This window comes from Dermacentor andersoni, chromosome 11 (assembly GCF_023375885.2).
Source record: "Dermacentor andersoni chromosome 11, qqDerAnde1_hic_scaffold, whole genome shotgun sequence".
In the NCBI taxonomy this organism is placed as follows: Eukaryota; Metazoa; Arthropoda; class Arachnida; order Ixodida; family Ixodidae; genus Dermacentor; species Dermacentor andersoni.
The window spans coordinates 58,400,902-58,426,113 of NC_092824.1; the positions used below are offsets into that span (position 1 = coordinate 58,400,902).

Here is a 25,212-nt window from a genome sequence, read left to right on the forward strand (position 1 = left end):
TTATTTACAATCTTTCGATTCTGTGTGCAAACGGGACTGCTTTTCATTCATGAATACTTTGTTTAGCGCAAACCGACAGAGACAAGAAAGACGACAAAACAAGGCGCTTTGTCCTGTCGTCTTTCTTGTCGCTGTCGGTTTGCGCTAAACAAAGTATTCATGGATTCGCACCAACTAGCCCGCCAACGCATTGTGCTTTTCATTGCACATATAAAACTTTTTTTTGTTCAGTTCGTGGTCGAACTGAAGACTATGCGGCGGGATTCGATTTATTTACCGTTTCGATGTGCTGTCAAACAAGTTCATCAAAGCTTTGCTTTACACTTTCCATAAATGATAGCTACAACGCTGCGCCTGTCTCAGAGATCAAAAAGCTCAGGTCAGTGAATAGACGCAGGCAATGGTGCGATATTGGAGGTTGGCCACACTCATTACAGGTAACTTTCGGTGCGGAAGAAGGCGCCGCTTATCGGAAACACCGATACTGCATCCACGCGCATTGACCTTACCTATTCTCTCTGCAGAATATCGCAATGACTCTAGTGCGATTTTTGAATTCAACCCGATCGAGAACTGTTTCTGACGCAGATATACGAGGCGACATTTCGCAAGCTGCATCACTGTTTTGTCGTCTTTTAACAAATTTGTTTCTTTACGCGGCACCCCCCCGCTTCATTATTATTTTACCGCTTCCCTTTTCTTGATTTGCTGCTTCCCTTTCTCTTTCCACAGCAAAAGAAGAAAAAAAATAGATCTATGCCGAGTTCGAGAGCATAGAATTCTGGCGATCGACACGGATTCACGGTATATAACAGCACGCGCTCAGTGCATAACAAATAGAAGGTATGAAGTGCAGGGCTTGAATGTGACATCAGAAGAGCAGTATAATGAAGTATCTGCATCAATGCCAACCGTTAGGCCAGCTCCTATATGTGTGCTAAGTGAGAAAACAGAGCGAACAAAGCCAATACTATTCACATAAGTGTGGGCACTCAAGCTTTACGAAATCACTAAGCCACTCCCTGATTATCGTCTTTTCATTCTGCTGTTAGTGACTGCAGATAAAAAGGAATAACAAAAGAAACACGACACAGTTGCCGACCAAACCGAAAAAAATTCAAATCGCGTTGAAACGCCCGTGTTCTGTTTCTATCGGATCAATGCGTTTTCGATTACTGCCTGTTGCTGAGCGTGCATGAGCTTGCACCTGGCAGCGGTGAAAGTGTGCCAGCAGAGTGCAACGTTTACAAGTCCACAATGTTGCTGACGTGTGCGCGCGCTCGTTCAGAAAGGTTAAAGCGAAAGCATAACGCGCATTGGTGCACGCTTTTTCAGCAACCTCGCTAACGCTTTCTTGGGGCTGACACCGCAGTTTCGTGCATTAGCGCATGCCCCTTGTTCAAGCACAATGGCTCTGTTGAGACATTCGGCGGAAAAAGAAGCCGCACTTGTTAGAGACCGCACCTTCTGGGAGTAGAATCCCTCATGGACGCCTTAATACAGTGAGTAAGCTTTGGACTTCAGAAGAGCACAGTGCAGTCTTTCTTCAGGAGGATGCCAGTTGTGAGCATTTTGAAGAAAGAGGATTGGTTCTCGGCTATTTCTATTTGTTCTTTTTCATAACAGATAGGGACATGCGTAAGCTGCCTAAGGATAAGTCTCGTACGTCGAAGGAGCAACGCTAGCTTTGTGCTAGCGCGCCGGAAGGAAGTATAATCGTACCACGCGCTAAACTAAAAATATAGCTTGGTGTACCGTCGCTTCATAAAAGCTTGGAAACATTCTTTTTTCTTCTAAGATCCATCCTCCCACAGGTTGCTATTTAGGAAGAAAGCCGGACGTCATGATTCCACATTGGCAAGCTGTAGCGGAGCTTCTCATTATGTCGAGGCAGATGAGAACGCTGTTGAGGTCAACCTATTCAAACAACTTTCTCTCGAAAGCAACTTGAGAAAATTTGAAGAAAAACAATGCAAGCATTTGACTCTGAAAACTACGATACCTGTATGAACGTGCTCCTAACCTGTCAACCTTAAATTGCTACTGTCTCTTCTAGTGATGTTCACAATAAAGAATCGCTTTTTTATTTGCTTGCATGCGTTCTGAAAGGCTAGATTGTGTTACAGAATTGTTAATCCCTCTATCATCATCACACTCTTCCCCACTTATGCCACTCAAATGACACGATTGCTTAGGGGAACCGCAATAGTTGGCTTTGTGTCGTCTGTCATTTGTGAAAAAAAAGTGGCGTGGGCCCATTAGTCGCGTTTACTTGAATGAGACAGAGGCACATCGTATCAACACTCAAGCGTATCGCACCTCAAGCAAACAAGGTAACTCATTAGGAAGACGTATAACAAAAAATGTGCTTAGCAGAGGCTGTTTGCGATGGAAAAATGCGAATTTGAGTGGCCCACGTGATCACAAGCATATCGTATAAGAAATTGCGAAAACGCATTCGCCGCAGGACGGCAACTTGCGAGCCAGTCAACCGGCCGCAGCCTCGGGCACTGGTTGACAAAATAACAGCTTCTGCGGAGACGGCCGCAAGCAATTCATTTTCACTCATGAGTACACTACGCGCATTCAACCACTGTATTCTTTGTGAATAAGGAGAAGAGAGAAAAAAAAATGATAAATGAAAGGTAGGGAGGTTAACCAGGACTGAGCCCGGTTGGCTACCCTACACTGGGGAAAGGGAAAGGGGGACGGAAAGATTAATAGAAGAGAAAGTCCACTGGAGATATCAGTCGGTCACTCAGTCTGGATCACAAACGCTGACTGAATCTGGTCGCTTTCAAATATCGCAGCAGCGCTTTTGTGGCCTTTTGTAGCTGTGATATGCGAGGCCATGATCCCAAGATCTTGTTCAAGGTGAACGGCTTTCCATCTAGCTGATTGAGAGCTCTGCAGAGGTCTTGATAGCGCCGAGTGCAATGCCTTGCGGTGTCGAGGAAACCATAGAACACCTACTGTGCTACTGCCCATCTTATGAAAAAAAAGAAAGAAAAATTGTGAATAAGAAATGAGATTAAGATAGGCGGGTTACTTCAGTCACGGCGTCAACGGAGTCCAGTCTGCATGCACGAGATAGAAGCCGAGACGCAGCGCTCGGGTACCAATTGGACATCGCAGCGGCCAGGAAATTTTTCTATCCTGTTGCACGATTCACAAATTTTTTCTTTCGTAAGCGTTCTTTGCCATTGGACAGTCGCCTGCGCTAACAATAGGTCTTGCATCTAGAGTAGCTGGAATTCTCTGTGACCTACAATTTTAGCGTAGGGAAGCTTTTGTGGATTCGGGCACTGATACAATACGGTAATTTCCCGCAAAAACAAACGTCCTGCACTGTATTCTAATAGTAATAACTGTTGCAAAAATGATTCGTTGGTTATGCGAAGACAGACGTTCCGCAGCTTAATTTTCGCATGGCAGAACCAATCTTGTTTGCCGTTTACTGTGCCTATTATGTTGTGTCATATTAGAGGCGTAATCCGCTTTCAGAAAATGTATCGTCTATATCTGTCTTCGTGAATTAGAAATGAATGTAACAACAATGCCATTCGCAAGGAAGCAATTTTCTCTTGTGCTTTTGGATATGTTGAAGTTAAAGCATGTGCAAGAACTTATGTTCCTAGCACTAGAAATATTTGTTTTGCAAAGAAAAACCACAGTGAAAAGGACCAACTTAGAAACGACAAGTTGCTTTTCTTTTTTAGAGTTACGAAGCGGCTATTCGTCTCAATCCAGAGCTCGCTCATGCTCATCTGAACCTTGCCGTGATAAGGCACATAGAGGTGAGTACCCATACTTTGACCTTTAGGTGACAGTGCTTCTTCCTGAGCACTGCATGCAAATTTGAACTATTCGATAAAGTGCCTCATGTAAAATGTACGCAGATTTATGTTACGGTCCCTGTCGTGTGCCGCCTGAGTATAAAATTACCGTGGTTTTAAAGATGGGCGACACCAATGCACGTGGCAGTAAATGCCAAGTATTTCGGACACGGGTATTAGGGTGTTATTACAGGAAATATCACAGCAACTTCGACACATGCATTAAGCTAAATGCTGGTCAACATTTACGGTGTTTTGTATTATTGCTTATCATTTCGAGCCACAGAAACCACTGACTACATCTAGACTTGAAGCTCCGGAGTCTAGTCGGATACCATCGAAGAACGTCCATAGGACGAAAAAACGCATTGTAATATTCATGCAACATTGTGTAGCCAGTGTGCTTTTATCACACAATGGTTTAAAACATTGCGCATATACTCTACATGTTAAAGTCCAGTTTTTTAAATAGTGAACTCAACAGAAAGAGAGAGAGAGCGAGAGAGAAGAACACAGGAAGGCAGGGATGTTAACCAGTCAATAGTCTGGTTGGCTACCCTACACTGGGGGAAGGGAGAAGGGGAAGAGAAAGAAGGGAGAGAAGGTGTAGGTACGTGTACGGACAGCACTTCAGTTAAAGTCGCTCGAGCAAACCAGAAGTTCTGAGAAAACACAAAAGTGCCTTCACTGCCTTCTGAGCCGATGATCGGTCGGGACGGTGCTCTAATATTGTCTGTTCACTCAGAGGACGATGGTCTAGTCTCCTCAATGTGTCGGACAAATACTGTCTTTGTGCTTGAAATTGAGGACAATGGCACAATATGTGGTCAATGTTCTCCTCGCATGCGCAAACATCACATGCAGGACTATCAGCCATTCCAATTAGGGCTGAGTAGGCATTCGTGAAGGCCACTCCAATCCATAACCGACACAGAAGAGACGCTTCACGCCGGTGCACACCAGCTGGAGGTCTGAGTTGAAGTGATAGGTTTAGTCGGTGCAGTCTTGTGCGCCTTGTATGTACGGTATTCCATTCTGCTAAGGAGATCGTGCGTGCCAGAATGCCAAGTTGTCTCGCGGCGTCGGTCCTTGAGAGCGGAATGGGGACGCAGCGGTCTTCTTGGTTTGACGTCCGAGCTGCCTTATCGGCGTCATCATTACCAATGATACCGCAATGACCTGGTATCCACTGAAAAGAGATATCATGGCCTTTTTCTCCTAAGTGATGGACAAGTTCCGCGATTTCGCACGTGAGCTGATCGTGATTCCCATGTCGGAGAAATGAATGCACACATTGCAAGGCCGGCCTTGAATCGCAGAAGACTGCCCATTTTCTAGGACTTTCAGTATTTATCACTTGAAGCGCCTCGCGGAGAGCCGCGAGCTCTGAAGCTGTAGACGTAGTGACATGGGAAGTCTTGAACCGCTTGGTTATTCTCATTGCTAGTATAACTACAGCGCCGCCGGAACTGGTTGATGTAGTTGATCCATCGGTGTAGAGGTGTGTGCAGTCGCTGTATTTCTCGTACAACAGAAGTAAAGTTAGTTGCTTGTGCGCTGATGATGGCAAGTCCGACTTTTTCTGAAGTCCTGGGACTGTAAGGTTCACTTGAGTACGGCGCATACACCATGGAGGAATAGAAGGCCTTGCCGCAGGTGTGTAACCTGACCTGAAAGAGGCACGGTGCGCGAAGACAGTCGCACTGAATGTCGTGTGGGGCCTATCTACTGGGAGACTTGCTAGGTGGTGGGTAGGGGTCCGGGCGACGTGTCTTATGTGCACACGCATTGTTTCAACGTTAATGTGCGTTCTAATAGTGAAATCTTGAGCGACTGCAATGACTTCAGTCGTTGACGCACTCCGCGGTAGACCGAGACATATCTTGAGTGCTTGGGCTTGGATGCTTTGGATTGTGTTCAGGTTAGTTCTGCAGGTGTTGGACATGACAGGTAGGCTGTACCGCAGGAATCCAATAAAGAGGACCCTGTACAGTTGCAGCATAGAGTGTATTGGCACTCCCCAGGTCTTTCCTGCAAGGAACTTAAACATATGGCAAATTCCTGTCAGGCGTCTTTTCACATAATTCACATGAGGGGTCCAGGAGAGATTTTTGTCAAGGACCACCCCCAAAAATCTGTGACTCGTGCTGTACGAGATGATGTGTCTGTCGACGGATATCACGTATGGAGACATTGATTTCCTGGTAAATGCCACCGCTGCGCACTTCTCGTGTGATATACGAAGTCCTTGTTCTCGAAGGTAGGATGATGTTAAAGTAGCTGACTTTTGAAGCCGCGCGCGAAGCTGCAGTCGCGTCACAGCCGACGTCCAAATGCAAATGTCGTCGGCATAGATGGAGAGCCTAACGGTGCCTGGCAGGATGTCGGTGAGTCCAAGGAGTGTTAGACTGAAGAGCGTTGGGCTGAGTACTCCGCCCTGAGGCACCCCACGGTTACTGTAATGCTGGGAGGTCGGGCCATCCTCGGTAAGTACGAAAAAGGATCTCTCATGTAGATAGCTACTTATCCAAAAATATACTTTGCCGCCAAGTCCTACTGCCTCTAACGCGTTGAAAATCGCTTCGTGCGTTACGTTATCGTACGCTCCATTAATATCCAGAAACAGGGCAGCAGATAATCTTTTGCAGGACTTCTGGTGCTCGACGTACGTCACCAAGTCGATAACGTTGTCTATGGAAGAACGGCCACGCCTGAAACCGGACACTGCATGTGGATATACCTGGTAATGTTCGAGGTACCATTCTAGCCGTGCTAGAACCATCCTCTCCATTAGTTTTCCGATGCAACTGGCAAGCGCAATTGGTCGGTATGATGCAATGTCTACAGGCGACTTGCCAGGCTTGAGCAGTGGAATTAGGCGACTGGTCTTCCATTCTTGGGGAACCGTACCTGTCTGCCAGGAGCTGTTGAACAGGAGCAGGAGCACTTTTCGAGCCTCATCCCCAAGATTACACAGGGCACGGTAGGTTATACCGTCGGGTCCTGGTGAAGATGAACGCTTGCACAAGGCCAGTGCAGCTTCGAGCTCGTCCATGGAGAAAGGACTATCCATGCGGGAGTCGCGTGAAATCGGTGAGTGGCGGAGCGTCGATGTTCCAGCGCAACTAGTTTCACCAGCAATCCTCCTGCAGAAAGCTTCCGCTACGTCAATCTCGCTGCATTGTTGGTGAAGGGCCAAAGACTTGAAAGGGTGGCGCTGCTGAGGGGTTCCACGGAGACCACGAACAGTTCTCCATATGTGAGACAATGGTTTTCGTGGATCCAAAGATTCGCAGAATGATTTCCATGTTTGTGATGCAAGTTTGTCCATACGACGCTGAATCTTCTTTTGAGTTCTTCTGGCCAACCTCAAGTCATGTACAGACTTCGTGCGCCTGTATCTTCGCTCTGCACGACGACGAATTGCGCGAAGCTTCCCTAGCTCAATGTCGTATTCGGTGCGTGTAGACGTTCTCAGAAGCGAATGTTTCGTAGCCTCTAGGGCACCTTTTATGATGTCCTCTAGGCTAGTGGACAAGTCATCACGACAGCCGTCTTCGACAATTGACTTGAACATTGGCCAGTCGATACATTGTGTGACGGCGGCTAACCTGGAGTCCGTCAACCCTTCAACCCTAAGATAAGTGGGTAGGTGGTCACTTCCCCGCGTTTCAATATCCGGAAACCACCTGACCTTTCTAGTGAAGGAGCGTGAAACAAAGGTCAGGTCCAGGCAGCTACAGTAGGTAGTTCCACGTAGAAAGGTGGGGCTTCCATCATTTAACAAGCACAGTTCTTGTTCGGAGGCAAATGACACTAATCTTCTGCCTCTCGAGTTTATCTTAGAACTTCCCCAGAGATGGTGGTGGGCATTAAAATCTCCAGTAATCACCAAAGGCTGCGGAGTCGCTGTGGTGATTCGCCGTAATCTCTCGCAGTCCAACCGACTTGAGGGCGATATGTAGGCTCCAATTAATGTGAAAGTGAGCTTGCCTTTCTTCACTGTCAGACAGACGTATTGGTTTTCTTGGTCAGGCGACACTGGGTGATGGACATACGTAAGATCACGTCGCATAAATACGATGATCTTGCTGCTGGCGGACATGAAACATTCATACCCGGACAGTCTGATGTTATCTGATAGGGGCTCGCAGATGACGATGACTGGGAACTTATTCGTGAACACAAACTGTCGAAAGTCCGACATGCGTGACTTCAGTCCTCTGGCGTTCCACTGAAATATCGACGCGTTTCGGACTTCGTCACGAAACGACGGCTTCTGGAGAGCCATGATTTTAACCAAGAGCTGCAAGTACTGGACTCAAAGTGTCCAGCACCTGTAGTGCGCTTTGCGCAGACGAAGACTTCATGTTGGTAAGTATAACGCGAATGGCACTCATGAGCGACCGCAGAATGTTGATGACCTGGAGATCATCAGCCAGCATCGCTTCAACAGTTGCAGAAGCCGCTGAAGTCGGTGCGTTTTGAGGTAACTTAGCAGGGAGTTGTGCCCTCGGTAGCTCAGGCCATTCTTCAGGACGGGCGAGCCTCTCCTCTTTGTTCGCTTTCCTTGTATCTGTCTTGGTGGCGCAGTGTGGAGATGCGGCAGCCCTTCTGACTGTAGCTAGCGTGTACCTATCTGCAGTAGCGGAATTTCTTGAACGTTTTCGGTGCCGATGCCGACGTCGCCGAACAGCGGTAGCAGCCTCTCGATGCGTTGAATTGTCGCGCACCATGCGTTTTAGAATCGTGAGTTCCTTCCGCATCCGCGGGCAATCCTTTGATGAGGCCTTGTGAGGACCTCTGCAGTTAGGGCACTTTAGAACATGTGCGCTGCAGGCGTCTTCTGAATGGGACTCAGAGCACCGCGGGCACACTACGCTGTTCACGCAGACACCCTTCACGTGGCCAATCTTGCACCACTTGAAACACTGGAGGGGCCTCGGTATGAAAGGTCGTACTGGATGGCGGACATGTCCTACTTTGACGTGGGAAGGAAGGCTGTCTCCTTCAAACAAAATCTTCACACAGCGTGTGTTTCCCAATCTGGAAATCCTTGTAATCAAATTGCCTTCTGTCGTTGGCTTTATCAGCGTTGGCAAGTCGTCATTAGGAATGGCTACGTCGACGTCATAAATGACGCCCGCAGTACCATCGCCGCCTGTAGGGATCATTGATCGCACCTTTACCTTGTCGATATCAGTTATATTACGTAGGTGTTGTAGGGCACTGCGATGTAGCACATCAACTGCCAGGACATTTTTCCGCGAGTTTATTCGCACGTCTTTAATTTCATTTGGTGCGATTCTTTCGAGTAAGGAAGAGAGGACCTGCCTGTTGAGGAGCCGCAAATTGGTCGCCGGGTCCACGGGCATAAAGAGCACAGTGTGCGGCCAGCGCAGCGGTGCACTCTTCACGGTAGAAGCACTTGGCGACGAAGATGCCTGCAGTAGTCTTCTTTTCGCTGATCTACTCATTACGACCTGGAAGTCATCGTCCGACGAGTCGTAGCTGTCCGAACATATCTCAGTGGCCTCGCTGTCTGTATCGCTTGACGCACTTCCACGTTTCCTGGACGCTAGCCGACCTGACGGCTGCACACCAGGAAAGTCCTCGGAGATTTCTTCATCCATTGCCGCAAGGAGGGAGCGGCAGCTCCCAGAAATGCAGGGAAACAAAGCGAAAAAGCGGAGACAAAAGCACAAGCGTTCTGTCAAGGAATCACTTCGTCTTCGTCTTCCAACAGAAAGAACTTAAATTTTGACTCTATATGCTTCCATAATGGCAGGCGAGTCTCGAAGACGTAGAAAAACTGACTTTATCTTAGCTCAGTGACTGGCAGCTGTATACTGGGATAAAGCTGTTCTCGAATTAGTCTAATTGGTTGCCAACAATCGTTTTGTTTAGTGCAACATGTGGTAGCATATAACAGGTGTGTTTCAAACGCTTTACTTCTAGTCGTTGGCTTCATGTTTCTTGTTTCTTCAAATCTTGTTGCTAACTTAATGCTAACGTCAGTAGTAGAATGTATCATAAGGAATGCTATCTGCGGATGCATTCACATGAACGTGTAGATACAGGTATATTTTTTGCGCCCTGCTATATCATTGTTATATTCTCGACACCCACTTGCGGTAGGGCTCACAGTAAGTGTTGTAAGGTATTTCTGATTCCCTAATATGCTTCATCTGAATTTGTACTGTAGAGTGACTATCGAGGAGCATTTCGACACTACCAAGTTGCCCTGGTTCTCGATCCAAAGAACAAGCTTATCATAGACAACATGGCCAAGTTAAGGCGGCGAATCACTAAGCCACCGCCTTTCCATGATTGCAGTTAGAGCAGACACACAGTCAAAATGCGTTTACTCTGTTGCTTTATTGTCCATAGCGACATTCATGTTTTGATGGCATCTTCCGACTAGATTCACACTACATTGATTTATAGGTTTCGCAACATTGCCATTGAAGATACAAATGTCCGGTAAATGCAGTTGAAAGGTGGCATGACGATATCAAGGGTCGTTAACAACGATTCCATTGTCCTAATTTTTTATTTGGCAAAAATTATGCACTCGAACAATCCGTCTCTTTCCTGGGTGATGTGATGATTAGCAGCTGTGATCAACACTGGAATTTTCTATGCCTGATTGGAAATATGCTAACTGTCCAGAAGTGTTGGTGAAAGACAATTCAATTTGTCGCCTGCAAATAGCAAAACGCAGGGAACAGCGTATGCCATACATGTCTTCTTGTAAATGCGTTGTGTGATTAGCGATGCCCGCGCACTATATTGCGGTGTGATTTACGCAATTTAGTGAATTTGTATATTTGTCTCCTGCAGTACTTTCTTAATTTTCGTTGTAATCTTACCTTTTCTCAGATTGGTTTGGGTGCGAACTAGTTGGTACGGATCATTCATATTTAAAACAGCGCCAAAAAACACGGACAAGGGAGGACACAGGACGAGCGCTCGTCCTGTGTCCTCCCTTGTCCGTGTTTTTTGGCGCTGTTTTAAATATGAACTTACCTTTTCTGCCTTTGTTTAGTGTGTCGGAAAAAAAATGTTACTGTACCATAGCTCAGCCTAATGAGTTCTTCTGATTACACGAATACTCTTAGGCAGACGTTGGCGGCTTCTACAGCGAATATGAGCGAGAATGAGTGAAGAATATGATCCGCTGTCGGATAGCCCTGCCTTTACGCCTTCTCGAGCAGAAAAAAATATGAGACACGGAACAGTTGCTACGGATTCTGCCATGCATGCCAGCGTGTTTATTTGCCTTTTCCTCGCCGCATTCTTAATAAATTTCGGTTAAGGGAAGTAGAAGTGATTTGAGTAGTGGCATAAGACTATGCAACATTGTGCCTAGATTTCGTATTCTTATGTTAGTGTGTGCGACATGGCAATGTTACTGTCAAAGTATGAGAGATTTGCTCAGCTGCGCTTCTGTGCAAATGGACGTGATGGACCGTTTAATGGGTGCTTCCGGATTGAGCGCAGGGAAACATGGTTGTCCGAAGTGACAACGGAAGAATACAATCCGAACCCAATGAAATAAAATGTCTGGTGCCGTCTTCAGAACGCAGTGCGCTGAAATAAACAGTGTAGCCGCCTACGCTGGAAGTGTCTGTGAAGTTGGCGTATCTTTCTGGTAACGAGGCGTCATTCAGAAAAGAGCCTAAGCTGACTCTTCCTTCTTCAGTATGCTTGATCAGCGACCCGATTTTGGGTAATTAGGACTGGTAGGTAAAAAAAAAAAGATTTCTTTTACTTTGTAGAAATGATGTATTTATTCCCGCAAAATATAATGTTGCAGAAGCTGCCATATGCACGCGTATGTGTACGAAATTACGTATTCATACCTACAGTTCAATTGGTCCACGCAGTTCATACGCCTGTTGAAGAAGTCGATGCTAAAGATTCTGCAGATAATTATTGACATTCTACGTACAAGGAACGAACGACCAGCAATATAATGAAAGAGCGGATTTCATGATTTCAGTCATCCTGCATTTACACAGTCGGATAGAATCATATGGGAAAGCACGCGTTTATAGGGTAGCTCTTTTCACAATTCCACCAGGAGTAGTGTGCGTCAGGGCCACTTTTGAATTCATTATGTAAAACGAAGCTGCTTAACGTAGAGTATCATTAAAAGTTTGCAGGAGCGTCGCAGTACACCGCTCTACACCCAGTAGAGCTAGTAAATGTGAATACTTGAAAGTTCATTTTATTGCAGTTAAAAAACTTGTCTTGTTTCCCGCCTAATCACTACAAACTAAATTTGCTGTGACGTCGGAAGCTGACAATGTTGTGACGGTATGCTGTACGAAACGATGTGACCTGTGTAGGACATTCAAACACTTATTACACTTTCAAAGTTACACTTACACTTTCAGCTGAATGTGCGACTGATATTGTTTTTCATCAGTGCAGATCGAGACCGAGGCAACGCAAAAGGCACGACAACGTAAGGCAACGTGGCCGGCTGAAGAAACGAATGACTGCTAAAGTGCAATATTGTGATCAGACAGGAAAAATAAAGAGCAAATAAGCCAACTTAGGCAATGCCAACGCTTTTGGTGAGTCTACTAACAGCAATGACATAACTTTTTTTTTGCTACCGCTACTCCGTGTTGTTTCATTGGCGTAACTGTGTGCACATGACCATTGTAGAAACCTAACAGCATATACAAGATTACAGGCTGGTTTTACCGAGCTGGTTGCCCCGCAGCTGACCTCTTAACAAGAAACTTGATGGTGGTAACTGTGTACTGTAGATCTTTGTTGCACCCAAAGTATTTTCCGCATTGGATATGTTGCCTTTATTCCGGTATCGCTTTGACGCGGCATCTTTATTGCGAGCTGACATTGGAAGAGCCGTTACTCACGCCGCCTTACTTCGCCAGAGCCTATCAAGGGTATCACCACTTCGAGAAGAGTATTTCAATATGCGAGTCATTATCAACAGTCGCGAATGCCAGGGGTTCATAAATACTGTTGCTCGCTGACACGGAACAATCCCAACCAAAAGTTCTGTTTTTATAGCCCACAATAAATGACCACCGAGCCCTTAGAGGTTTTCGTGGCATTGCGTTAACTGCACCTTCGTTTGGTAGAGTTATTTTTCTTACAGCCCAATGAACTGAAATGCCCACTCTCTCTGCCCTGTCTGTCGTCATGTTTAAGAGTGCCATGATGGAGTTACCGTTTCACATGTCTGGGGCTGAGTGTTACTTGTGCGTCACAAGTTTGTAGAAAACTTCCCGGTGCCATGTTGTCCCGCATAAGAAGCGAGGCTTTCAAGAAATCACCGTGTCATGTGTTTATTCATGTGCTGCGGTATCCGACTTTCTAAAATTTCACTAGCGGCCGTATTCATAGTACTGTATTTTCCTTTCCTTTATCCCCTTTCCTTTTCGCTCTTCATTCCTTTCTTTCATAACATTTTTTATTACCTTCTATTTTTGTTTTGTTCCACTTACAACTTTCATCCAGCGCAGAGTATCCAGCCGGTCTGAGAATTGGCTAAGCTCCCTGCCTTTCCGTCCCCCCTATTCCTACTTCTTTCCTTCCTTCCTTAACTAGAGGCGTGTCAGCTCTGCATCGTCGCTATTTTTTTACATTTCAAATTCCACGTGCCTTGATAGATTAAGAGTGATTTTTTATTGTTATGCTGCAAACGAATGTTGAAACACGCACAACGAAAAATTTTCTACGTCACCTCAGCCCCAACATAAGTGATCAATGCTTATTTTGTTCGAAGCCATGAAAGATAATGCTTTAATTTGTCCTCAGTAGGTCCTTGAACAACACAACGGATCGTAGTCTGTCTTAGTGAAGAGGATTGACGTAGGAGTTCGAGAGAGAGACAGAAAGAAAGAAAAGGAGAGGCAGGGAGGATAACCAGGTTGCACCGGGTTTGCTACTTTGCACTGCTGTAGGATTGCAAGGCTAAAATAAAAAAGGTGAAGGTGAAGGGAAGGGATACCGCGTGTCAACGTGGCTAGCTTATGCAATGCTGCAAGTAGACACCCAAAGAAATAAATGCATAAGAAAAGAAATTCATGCCGTACAGCAACCGTACATATTGCACAAGTGCATGAAACAGCTTCAATAACCAAGTAAAAAAACTTGGTTGCTTTAATTGTAAAGCCTTGGAACAGCGCTCAGGATAAGAAGCAAGATGTGGCGTATTGTGAGCCCGTGTCTCGTCCTAAGCGATGTTTTCTTCAAACTACTGGCTATAGTCGTATGTCATTATGTCACTGTAGTGAGTAGCTTGGCGCTCCTGAAATAGGCCTGACATAAAATTTAGAACTACATGTGTATTATTGACATTGACCTACAATTTTTTTTAAACACAAAAGTATTTTATACCGGAGTCCACGCTTGACTTCCTGTAACGGATGTAACGGATGTGACGTCGGCGCCCAGGAGCAAAATAGCTGGCTGGCAGCAGCATTCTAGACGCCACACGTATTTTTAGCCAATAGGAAGGCCGAATGCCCCTCAAGATGTGCTCATCCACGCCGCGTCGTCTGCTGAGCGTCTTGCTACCATCGGGTTGCGTGCTCCATGGTTGCTGGATTGACTAAAAAGAAAAAAAATTATTTTGACACCGTAACCATAAGCTACGCTTCTCTGTCGCCTTTGGTTAGGAGTTGCCTTCACAAAGGCATACTCTACATTAATTGGAGTGACTGACAGTGGAGCATGCGAGGTCTGTGGCACGGAAGAAAACATCGACCACCTGCTGTGCCATTGTCCACGATACACTCCTGAGAGACACACGTATTTTCAGCCAATAGGAAGGCCGAATGCCCCTCAAGATGTGCTCATCCACGCCGCGTCGTCTGCTGAGCGTCTTGTTACCATCGGTGTGTGTGTGTAGTGATTATTAGGTGAAGGGAAGAGAGAAGTGCAGTGCCGTAACTGTCTCTCGAAGGAGGACACCTCAACAGCACTGCACAGGGTAGGGGAAGCGGGTTGCGTGCTCCATGGTTGGTGGATTGACTAAAAAGGAAAAAAAATTATTTTAACACCGTAACCATAAGCTACGCTTCTCTGTCGCCTTTGGTTAGGAGTTGCCTTCACAAAGGCATACTCTACATTAATTGGAGTGACTGACAGTGGAGCATGCGAGGTCTGTGGCACGGAAGAAAACATCGACCACCTGCTGTGCCATTGTCCACGATACACTCCTGAGAGACAAGAACTTGCGAAAGCTTTTGAAAAACTGGACAATCGGCCGCTTTCTGTGCAAGTGCTGCTGGAGCACCGCCCCCATCGCCCGTCGGCCCATAAAGCGGTGAAGGCGCTTTTGTGTTTCTTAAGGACGACGGGTTTGTGCGACCATCTATGACTTTTAATGCATTTTCTGTAAGACCACACGCGTCAGCGAACTCGCCGCAATTTCCTTCTTTCCTTCCCTCCTCTCTCTCCCTGTGATCTTTGTTTTCCCCTTTCCCATTCCCCCGGTGTAGGGTAGCCAACCGGACGTTATTCTGGTTAACCTCCCTGCCTTCTACTTTTCTCTTCCCTCCTCCTCCTACATGTATGCGCCTACAGGGTTTCGCTTTACCTGCACGCCTTCCCTGCGGTTACCTGGCAGCCTCCTTAGAAAGTAGTACGGACGAATGCCCTCACAAACGTTCACCTGCGCCACAGCGTCTGCTCGGCGTCTACTTGGCGTTTGCTCGCTACCGTCATCACGTACCATGCTAGAGCGGGGTAGTGCATCATTAATGCCGTGAACAATTAGGCTTTTATAGCGTTCTGCATCGTCGACGCATCACCAATGCTAATGCTGTGGCGCTATCTGCTAACTAGAAATGAAGCCGCTTTTAAGGTTCGGTGCCGTGTCTGTATTCCTAGCAGCGTGAAAACAAACAGCCGATATCAATAATTACGACGAAATAAAGCTGATCATTCGACCTCAGTTTGAGATGAGACTTAGCGACGGCTGATTTTGCACTTATTGCTTGCTTACAGGGCAGAGAGTCAGTAACAAGCCCGAATTCACATCGAAGCGGCTGGTAGGTGCTGTATGAGCGCTGTCATGTTGCTGTAGTCGATCACAGTTACGGTGGCTAATAGGGTTACCGGCAGTAACTTTCACAGTAATCCTCAATATATAACGTGGTATGCGCGAACGTGCTAACATGTGCGCCTGTCCGTGTCTATTATTCTCTTGTAAGCGTCTTATTTTTGCGCCTGAAAGCATTTGTAAAAGACATGTACCAAATAGAAGGACAGCAAACGTTACTTGACATATCACAGTTCACTGTATCCCTGGTCAACATCACATGAGGGTGACAGCATGAACGCGATGCGATAGCAACGTGTTAGAATATTACAGGAACTGTAAGGCATGTATTCAAAAACCAATCTTAACGTTAAAGGAAGCCCTTTTATAGGTTTAAGGAAATTATAAGGCAGAGAAAAAGGCAAGGTGTGATTCAGAAACATGCCTGCTTGCTTGAAAAAGGCACCCTCATGAAAGGCGGCCTTATCATCACACGAAATGAGCATAGGAGGAAAGGTTCGACTTAAAACGAAGCTTTAGCTTGTGTGCTCCTGTGTAAATCATGTAAAAGGAGAATTAGTTTTTCTCGGCAACCACTGCACCAAGTTCGACAAGCTTTGTGGCATTAAACAAATTTAAATCTAGTGAGTGTTTGTTTCGAATTTATGAGTTGGGTCGTCAGTTTGTGTTAAAAATTGACAGAACTATAAAGTTAACAACTCTAACTCAACAGTTAAAAATCATAGCGCGATTACTTGAATTGCATTTAAGAGTATATCTAAAGCGGACAAAACTGGTATGTTTAGCGTGAATCTCAAAACATTTAGTCATATGGAAATTCAGCTTTTGCAGAGCCCTTGTACACAACGTAACAACTTCACGTAAGATATAAATTGACATGTCAAATTTGTCCGCTTTGAATCGCCTAATGGATGTCGTTTATGGAATCGCACTATCTATTCTTGATGCAGAGCGACTAATTTCTAAACTTCATGCTTCTGTATTTTGCGAGCTTTCAAATTTCGCAAATACTTTTAAAAAGATTCAGGCCATAAATCGTAATTCCGTTTCCTACAGTCACTAGAATTTAACTTTCTCCCTCAAATGCAACAAATCTCTAACATTGGTCCAGAGAATACCTCAGAAAAGCGCTTCGGCATTTTACATGTATTTGAATAGGCCGCATCGGAGTTGGGCCCGAACTAAAGGTTCCTCTTTAGACTAAGGTTTGTTTACATCACAATAAGGTGCCGAAAAGGCAAGCAAGGCAAAATGTAAGTATAAGGCTGGGTTGTGAACATAAACCTAAGGGAAAGGTAGCTGTAGTCTGACTATAAATTTAAGTAAACATAAGCTAAGTAAAAATCACCTGTTGCACTAGGGGTCGTCCGTTTGAATCCTGCTGTCGAGCGTTTTCACTGATGTTTATTTATTAAAGCTAACGTCTTTCTTAGCGAGTTTTATACCAATGCTCCGTATCGAGTATCTTTCAAACCTCTTTCCTGGGCCGGTCACGGTGCTAGGAACGAACACAACGCAGGATGAAAGCGAACGCCGAGCGCAGCGGAAGATGATTGACGGCGAGAGCGAAGCGATCCCGAGGAGGAAAGTGGATTAGGACGGTGCAGAGGAACCAGGAGGCGGAAAGCTGAGGAAGATGGCATGGCGGAAGCGTGACAAGAAACTTAACCCCATGATTACGGTACACCATCATGCGAAATTTGAGCGCAACTCTATACTTGTTTTCATCTCGGGATAGATTGGCTTGCACGGACAATCGGTCTCGCTAATCAGGAGATAGCGAGCGGCGGCGCATGGCTGTCGCGTCGGCGTGATTAACATCAGCCGCCGCAGACGGACCTCTGCTCATGCAAAGCTTTTTTCCAGACAGCCGTCGCGCGCTACTCAGGCGCCACCTAGTGCCCATCGATGCCGCAAAGCGTGGCATTGCACTCTCCTTCTCACGTTTGTGCCATAACCTCCGCTTCCGCTTTCGGCGTTATGGTTCCGCTGCACCCTTCTCCTCCGCTTTCCTCCTCCCACTCTCTTCGGTCTTGCCGCCTTTCCCTTCCCCATGCGCTGTGCCTTCGCTTTCATCCTTCGCTGTCTACGTTGGTTCGATTACGGGGGAAAGCACTGACAGTCGCCTTAGGAACAGGCGCCTACATTTTACCAAAGATACAACATGCTTTCGCATTTCCACACGTAAGCAGTCTCATGCTTGGCTGACCATGTCTTGTACTGAAAACTCTTCTACATCAAGCGAAAGAGTCGTCCAAATTAATCAAGAAATAGTGTCAGGGTTATTGTCTTTGAAACGAATGCTTACAGCAGGGCCACTAGGTAGCACTTGAAAACCTGCATAGTATCTCACGGTACCTACCTAGCTAACTGTGCAATATAATTTTTAAATATTGTTATTCTTTAGAAAGTTGATACGGCGCAATGCAGTTGTAAACGTAGCTACATTTTTTTTATCTATCTTATGCTTGAAACAAGCAGGTACCGTCTATTACTAATTCAAAATAAAATAATGTTCAGCGAGCCACTACTGGCAACCACCGTCGAATTATTACGCGTTCGTTTCTGCATTGGGTCCGATAAAGGGCATATATATATATATATATATATATATATATATATATATATATATATATATATTTACGCGAAGCGTAGATGGCCCGTCTGTGAAATCGGCGAGGTTGTGCTTGAAGCCGCAGCGGAATCGAGCACAGGAGGAGCAAGGAGCCTTGAGGTGGACAATTGCCACAATTTTGCCCTTTCCGTTTGTGGTTCGACGCCATGATTCTCACTGCGCATGTTCGCGGAATCTTTTCTTTTCATGTGTAGCAATAGGTGCCTGGAGGAGGAGAAGTAAATCGTCGCGTTCGCACTCTTTTCCTCTGTGCTTCGATGTCGTGGTGCTCAGTGGGAGTGTTCGTGTCATCTCTTCTTTGCATGTGTAGCCCTTGCGCTTTCTCTGTGGCACACCAGGCGTCGGCATCGTCTAGATGAATGAAGCGACCGCCTTCGCGCCCTTTCCGTTCGTGTTTCGACGCCGTGATGCTTCACTGTACATGTTGGCAGCGTTCGATAAACTTGCTCGTAACACGCGAAACTTGCGATCAGGAAGTGAAACGTCGCTGTAACTTTTCATTGATTTGCGTAGTTTGCACGTATTTACCTGGTGAAACATATTAACCGACCATTACAATACTTCTTAGTGCGAGTTTTGAGCTCAGCTGTAAAGGTGTTTTGAATTCGCCGTCGATTATGGCAAAGAATGTGATTCTGAACGGAAGCGTTCTCTCGGCTGCGGCGCTGAGCCTCTGCTCGGGCAGTTGGTTGATCAGCAGCGGCAGACGAAGTATTTCCACCGGTCGCGTCACTGATTGTTCAGAAAGAAAGCGTTAGCATCGGAGCGCGTCGCTCCCACGGAGCGCAGTCTCTAGCGGCGGAGGCGCTGTCGAGTAGTGCGTGCGCAGCGAGTCTGACGCCTACGCCAGCGTTTCGTTTCCATACATTGCATTGGCGGTTCCTCGCTCGCCACATGCGTGTTCGCCGCCGTAGAGCACGTCTCGTGTTTCACTCCGCTTCCGTTCTCGACCTTCCGTCAGAGTCTCCTCCTCAGCTTTCCCCCTCGCGCTCTTTTCGCTATCGCTGTCTTTCATCCCCTGCCTACGCTCCGCGTTCGCTCTTTCATCCTTCACTGTGCTCGTTCGCTCGGTTACGCCGAGGGACGCCGACGCTAAACGCAGGAACGGGCGCCTAAGAGCTGCGCTTTAAAAGGTAGGTCCGAAGAAATATGAGAGCCGTGAGTAATAAAGAATGAAAAATAATGACTATACAGCGATGACGCTGGAGCCGGAATATCAGGCTGCCGGACCCTGAGAGGCATCCTCCGCCACATTCGGCTTTAGCATAGGCTCTGCAGCGTCCTTGATAAGGTGAATGCAGCGCAAAGCACCGAAGAGCGGGAAGTCTGTACGTACCCTAAGGCGGTAAAAAAAAGTCGCAGTTTCGCCGGAAAAGTGAAGCATCAGTTGCTACAGTAAATGAGTGGACAGCTAACCATATGATCTAAGGAAAGCAGTTTTATCGGAAGTACGAACTTGTAAACATTGTTCATTACGGATGTCAGGCAAGTCTGTAATCGCTAGGACGCAAGCATAAATGTCATGGGCATCATGGTCTGGACTGTCGACCGGGTGACGGGAGAGACAGTTGGCGTCCTTGTGTAAACGGCCGGATTTGCACATAACAGTAAAAGTGTATTCTTGTAGCTGCAGCGCCCACCGACCCAGTCATCCAGCCGGGTCTTTCTGTAATGAGAGCCAGCGCAGGGCATGATGAGCAGTGATAACGAAAAATTGGCGGCCAAATAATTAAGCGCTGAACTTGGCTACTGTCCAAACCAACGCCAGGCACTCGCGCTCTGTGACAGAAAACTTCCATTGCGTGGGCGAGGGAAGGCGGTGAGCGTCTGCAATTACGCGCTGTGCGTTGCCCGGCGGTTGAAGGAGAACAGCTCCTATTCCAGGGCCGCTGGCATCTGTGTGAACTTCAGCTGCAGCACGTGCGTCGTAGCGAGTCAGCAAAGAGGGAGCCCTTAGCAAGCGAACGAGGGTGGCGAAGGCGTCGACTTGCGCAGGACCCCATGAAAAGGAAACATCTTTTTCTGTAGGTCGATAAGCAGGCAGGCGCTGTCGGCAAAGTTCTTCATGAAGCGACGGAAATAGGAGCACAGTCCAACAAAGCATCTGACATCTGTGAATAACGGTACCGGAAAAATTTTGGACTACTGTTGAACTACTGTTGAACTCGGGTTGAGCTACTGCGGCGCTGACATGGTGGCTGAGAGCAGCAATGGGACAGCGTCCAAAGTGGCATTTGTACGAGCTGAGTTGCAGGCCAGCACGTCGGAAAGCAGCAAGAATGGCCGACAGACGCGTAGGTTGGTTCACATAAGTGGCCGAAAAAAAACACTCTTACATCGCCTGAATAACAGACAAGTGGACAATTTACATCCGCGAAGTAGAGAGCCGATCATTCGCTCGAAGGATGCCGGGGAATTGCAAAGTCTGAACGGCATAACCTTAAATTGATAAAACCCGTCCGGTGTTACGAAGATGGTCTTTTCGCGGTCCATGTCATCTGCAGAGATCTGCCAATACACAGAGTGAAGGTCTATGGATGAGAAGTACGCGTACTTGGCTCCTTGCAGGCAGTCCAAGGCATCATGAATACGTGGCAGCGGGTAGACGTCTTTGCGCGGGATTTTGTTCTCGTGTCGGTAGCCGTCGCAAAAGCGTCAGCTGCCATCGTGCTTCTTAACATGGACAACTGAGCACGCCCAGGGACTAGACAAGTGTTCGATGACACCTTCTATCATCATTCGTCATCACTTTATCCACCTCGTGCTGCATAACTTGACGTTCAGCATGTGAAACGCAGTACGGAGGTCGACGTATGACATTGGCGTGTCTAGTATATGGTATACGGCGAGTGACCACTAATGTATGGCCTAAGGGACGGCCTCAAAAATTTTAAGAATGTCACAATAAGCCTCAATGTATGTCCGCAGCCTGCGTAGGAAGAAGGACAGATGCGATCATCTTGCTTAGTTCGTGCGGTGCAGGATTAGGCTGATCGAAATTGCCTGCGGGCGATGGTGGAACTTGCGCGTCTGAGACGGATATCTCGCAGTCATCGATAGGCGAGATATCAGCCAGCGGCATGCCTCTCGGGATAACCTGCACGAAGTTGCTAAAGTTCAGAAGAGGGAATGTGGTTCGTTTGTCTGCAATAGTGAGTAGGATGCGTGGAAAGGCGACGTTCCTTTCAAGCATTAAGTCAGCACTCGGACACACCACATAGACGCCATCACGAACAGACAAAAATGAGGTTCTATTAGCGTACATGGTGGCTAGCGGTGGCACGCGGACGTCACCGAGAGAACATAAGGCGTGGTTGTGTCTCTTGTGAAATGCCGCAGCTGTGGGGCCGTGGCAGTTCAATCACACCAGACGCGCACTCAAAAGAGGGCGGAATGAGACAATAGGAAGTGTAATCGTAGTTTGTTGTCGTGAGGTCACTGCTCCAAAATTGCAAACGAAACAGTAGTAGAATGTTCCGAGATGCTGACGCAAGCAGTGCAAATTCCGAGCATGGTGAGCGTTCCTCCATCGGCGACGCGGACGGTTTGTGATGCGCTGCGTGTAAGGACTTCGGGACATCGTCGACCTTGCGATACTCGCTTACCTCCGCTAATTCGAATAAGTGATCAAGCAATATACCAGCAGCAGTATTGGGAAATGACAGAGACAACCGAAGCCATTCCACTCATCCTAATATGGAAGCCACTCAGAGCCGTGCAGCAAGCATCAAATTCTTCAACTATTCCTACAACCATTCGCAGTAGCCCTGTGGCTATGGCGTTGCGCTGTTGAGGTCGAGGTCGTGGGTTCGATCTCTGCCGCGCCAGCATCATTTCAATGGAGGAGGCACGCAATAGGAACTGTGAACAGGGCATTAGGCACACGTTAAAGAAGAACCCTAAATGGCCAAATATTGATACCAGATCGCGGTTTTTCCCCGTAATATCCTCGAAATTACTTTCTATATGTTACTTTTCCCGCAAAAGCGGGTATCATGGTACTGAAATCAAATGTCTACGTGATGGCCTTTTTCCTTCGGTGACTGGCTTACAGGTGTTTGTATTTATTTTCGTAAATCAACTACAATGATATCATTTTTTTGCTACCACCTATCTACGTTTCTCCGAAAATTATCGTACAATAAGAGCTGGCGTGCCTGGAAAACGCACAAATTTGAGTGCATCCGTGTTAGCGTTCGGACAACAAAACAGAAGTTACAATAACCTTCATCATTTTCATCGTCGAGGCAATGCCTTAAAAACGTCGGTATTTAAAAAAAAATATAAAGCTCTGCGCTACTGCTAAAATGAGTCTTGTTTTACGGACTACCCACATCAACGTGTAATACTTTGAGGCCGACTAAAAAAGATATAAAATCACTTTTCAAGGGCTACTATCATTACTCAAATGCCTGTTTTGTGTTGCCTATATTTTACATTCCACACGTAATGCCCTTAGAGTGCTTCAAAATCTGGCCGCGTATCACGAAAAATATTTTTGAAAGACAGGCATCATTGGCAGCCCATAAACGTCTACTGAAACTTGCGCGATAAACAAGTGCACCCTTTCTTTCTTTTTTTTTTTTTTCGCCTGCTGGTGTTGCAAAACTTCGAAGAAGCCCCCAAACACTGAAATCCACACTTTACGCAATCTCAACAAAAAAGTTCAACGAGAGAAGGGCGCCTGGGTTGTCGTAGAGGAGATGCAGACGCAAAGTGCAGGCCCGAGCTCGGAAAAGGAATATCTCCGAGAACACTATACTCCCCACGACAATGCGCAACAGTTCGACGCACAACGCTTTCGCGGCATTGCCTCCAGCGACGGAAAAGACTCAGCCGGGTGCTGCGAGGCCGCTGTGCTTTCGTATTTCCATATGAAGGCTGGCGCCCCGCACTGTATTTCTGCACAGCAGCAACTATACCGCGCAACGCGTATAATCGTACACATGACGCACGCGTACTGCAGCTAGACGCGCATCAAATCTCGAGTCGGGCAGGCAGCCAAGCGAACAATGATGGCACTGCCGCATCCTTTGCGTCACGTGGGCCCCCAGGAAGCACGCACCGCAGCCTTGGGCATTCTTTTTCCGAGAAACCACTTACGCTTGTCTTCAACTTTTTTTCAGTTCTTTCCCTCACATTGCGCTCCAAGCTGCTTTTCAGTTCTTTCCCTCACATTGTGCTCCAAGCTGCTTTAGCACGTTTACTTTCGTGTTCACTACTTCAACGTTTCGTTTGTATTCGTCGCAAACACCCCCGCCAATGTTAAACCCACAGTGCAAGTAGCAGATACGTTTTTTTTTTTTTTTGACATCCGAATTCAAGGGGCTTCTCATCGTCGCGTTTAGTTTTGAAGGCGGAGAAGCAAACAATTAGTTCTCCCGTATCGCCGTAGAAGCTTCAATGGGGAACTGCTTGGACAGTATTGCGTAGCAATTAGAGGGCCCAAATGTCTCCCGACATTGTCACATTGGCTTTACGCTGCTCGATTCGCAAGCCCGCCTAAGATACCGTACCGCGGAGTGTGGCGGTGAAGGGCAAAGCATGCGCCGCAGATTGTGGCAGGACTTGCGTTGGGAGCGTTGCGTTTGCATAAATCTGAAGTGATGGCGGCGGACGACATGCACTGCTATTATGTGCGATAATGTTGCCAGTCCTGTTGAAGTGTTTCATGAAGAACCTCCATGCTAGCTACCACAAGATACGAAGGCAGCGTGCGTGTGTGTCCCTGTTTCTTCCCCACCAGAAACGGGAGACACCTGCGTGTCGCCGTCAAAGCTTTACTTTAGTGTAACTTGCAGCGCTTTGTGGAAAGAACCTACATAAACACAGTGGTGCGCAATATTTATTCCCCAGAGCAGCGTTATCTTGAGACACAAGCGACAAATGTTTGCTTTTCAGCAATGAATGCGTTGTTTGAGATTTTTTTAAAGAGATAGTATTTCTTAGTTGGCCCCGCTTTTCTCTATTAGGTATCGTTCTAGCCTCTTTCTTGGTCCTATGTGGGAAACAGAGAAGGAGAAAAATCTGTCCCTCGGGCTACTGGTCGCCGTGATGTTCCTCATATGCTCCAGATATTTGGCGTACTGTTCGAGGTGGATTGCGGTAACAATGATCCACTGGTTGCCATAAGAAATGCTTGGACGAGAGCCACAAAGAGCAATTCCAACACAGTGAATTGGTCGGGCAGGGCAGAGTAAAGGTTGCAGGAAACCGGAACAAGTACAATGACGGGCCTTACGGCGTTGACACAAAGCACATGACCCTACGCACTGGCCTGAAGATCGGTACATGCCTCGCTAGCAGTACCGAAGACAAAGACTCAAGTATGTCTTGAATACGCAAGCGTGTTCGCATTGGGGCTGCTTGGGGATAGTGGCGGTTACGCAATTCCACCAGTACAACAGACCTTCGCGAATGGCAAACTGTTGTTCTTGACGACGAAAGGTAAGACAGGAATTTCAGCGGTGAAGTAATCCCGAGATCCTTGCGCTACTCTGCTTGCATGTCAGTCAAGCTGAAAAAAGACAAATCGAAGGCGGAAGTTGGTGAGCGAACAGGATGAGAAGGCAGCGGAGAGCGGGATGAGGTTTTAGCATCTGAATTTTTGCGTCCAGTGCGATAAATGACCCGAATGTGATACTTTCTGAAGGCAGAAAGCCCAAAGAGCAAGTCGGCCAGTGAAATCT

At 46.8% G+C, this 25,212-nt stretch overlaps 1 long non-coding RNA gene across 1 annotated transcript in view; it reads left to right on the forward strand.

Annotated features, from left to right (window-relative positions):
• Window positions 1-13,121, forward strand: part of LOC129381628 (uncharacterized) — a 22,896-nt gene extending 9,775 nt beyond the window's left edge. Inside the window, exons 2-4 of the long non-coding RNA XR_011891149.1 lie at window positions 3,720-3,797; window positions 12,276-12,421; window positions 12,516-13,121. This is a non-coding gene — a long non-coding RNA (uncharacterized lncRNA). The remainder of the gene's footprint in view (window positions 1-3,719; window positions 3,798-12,275; window positions 12,422-12,515) is intronic.
• Window positions 13,122-25,212: the final 12,091 nt, after the last annotated feature.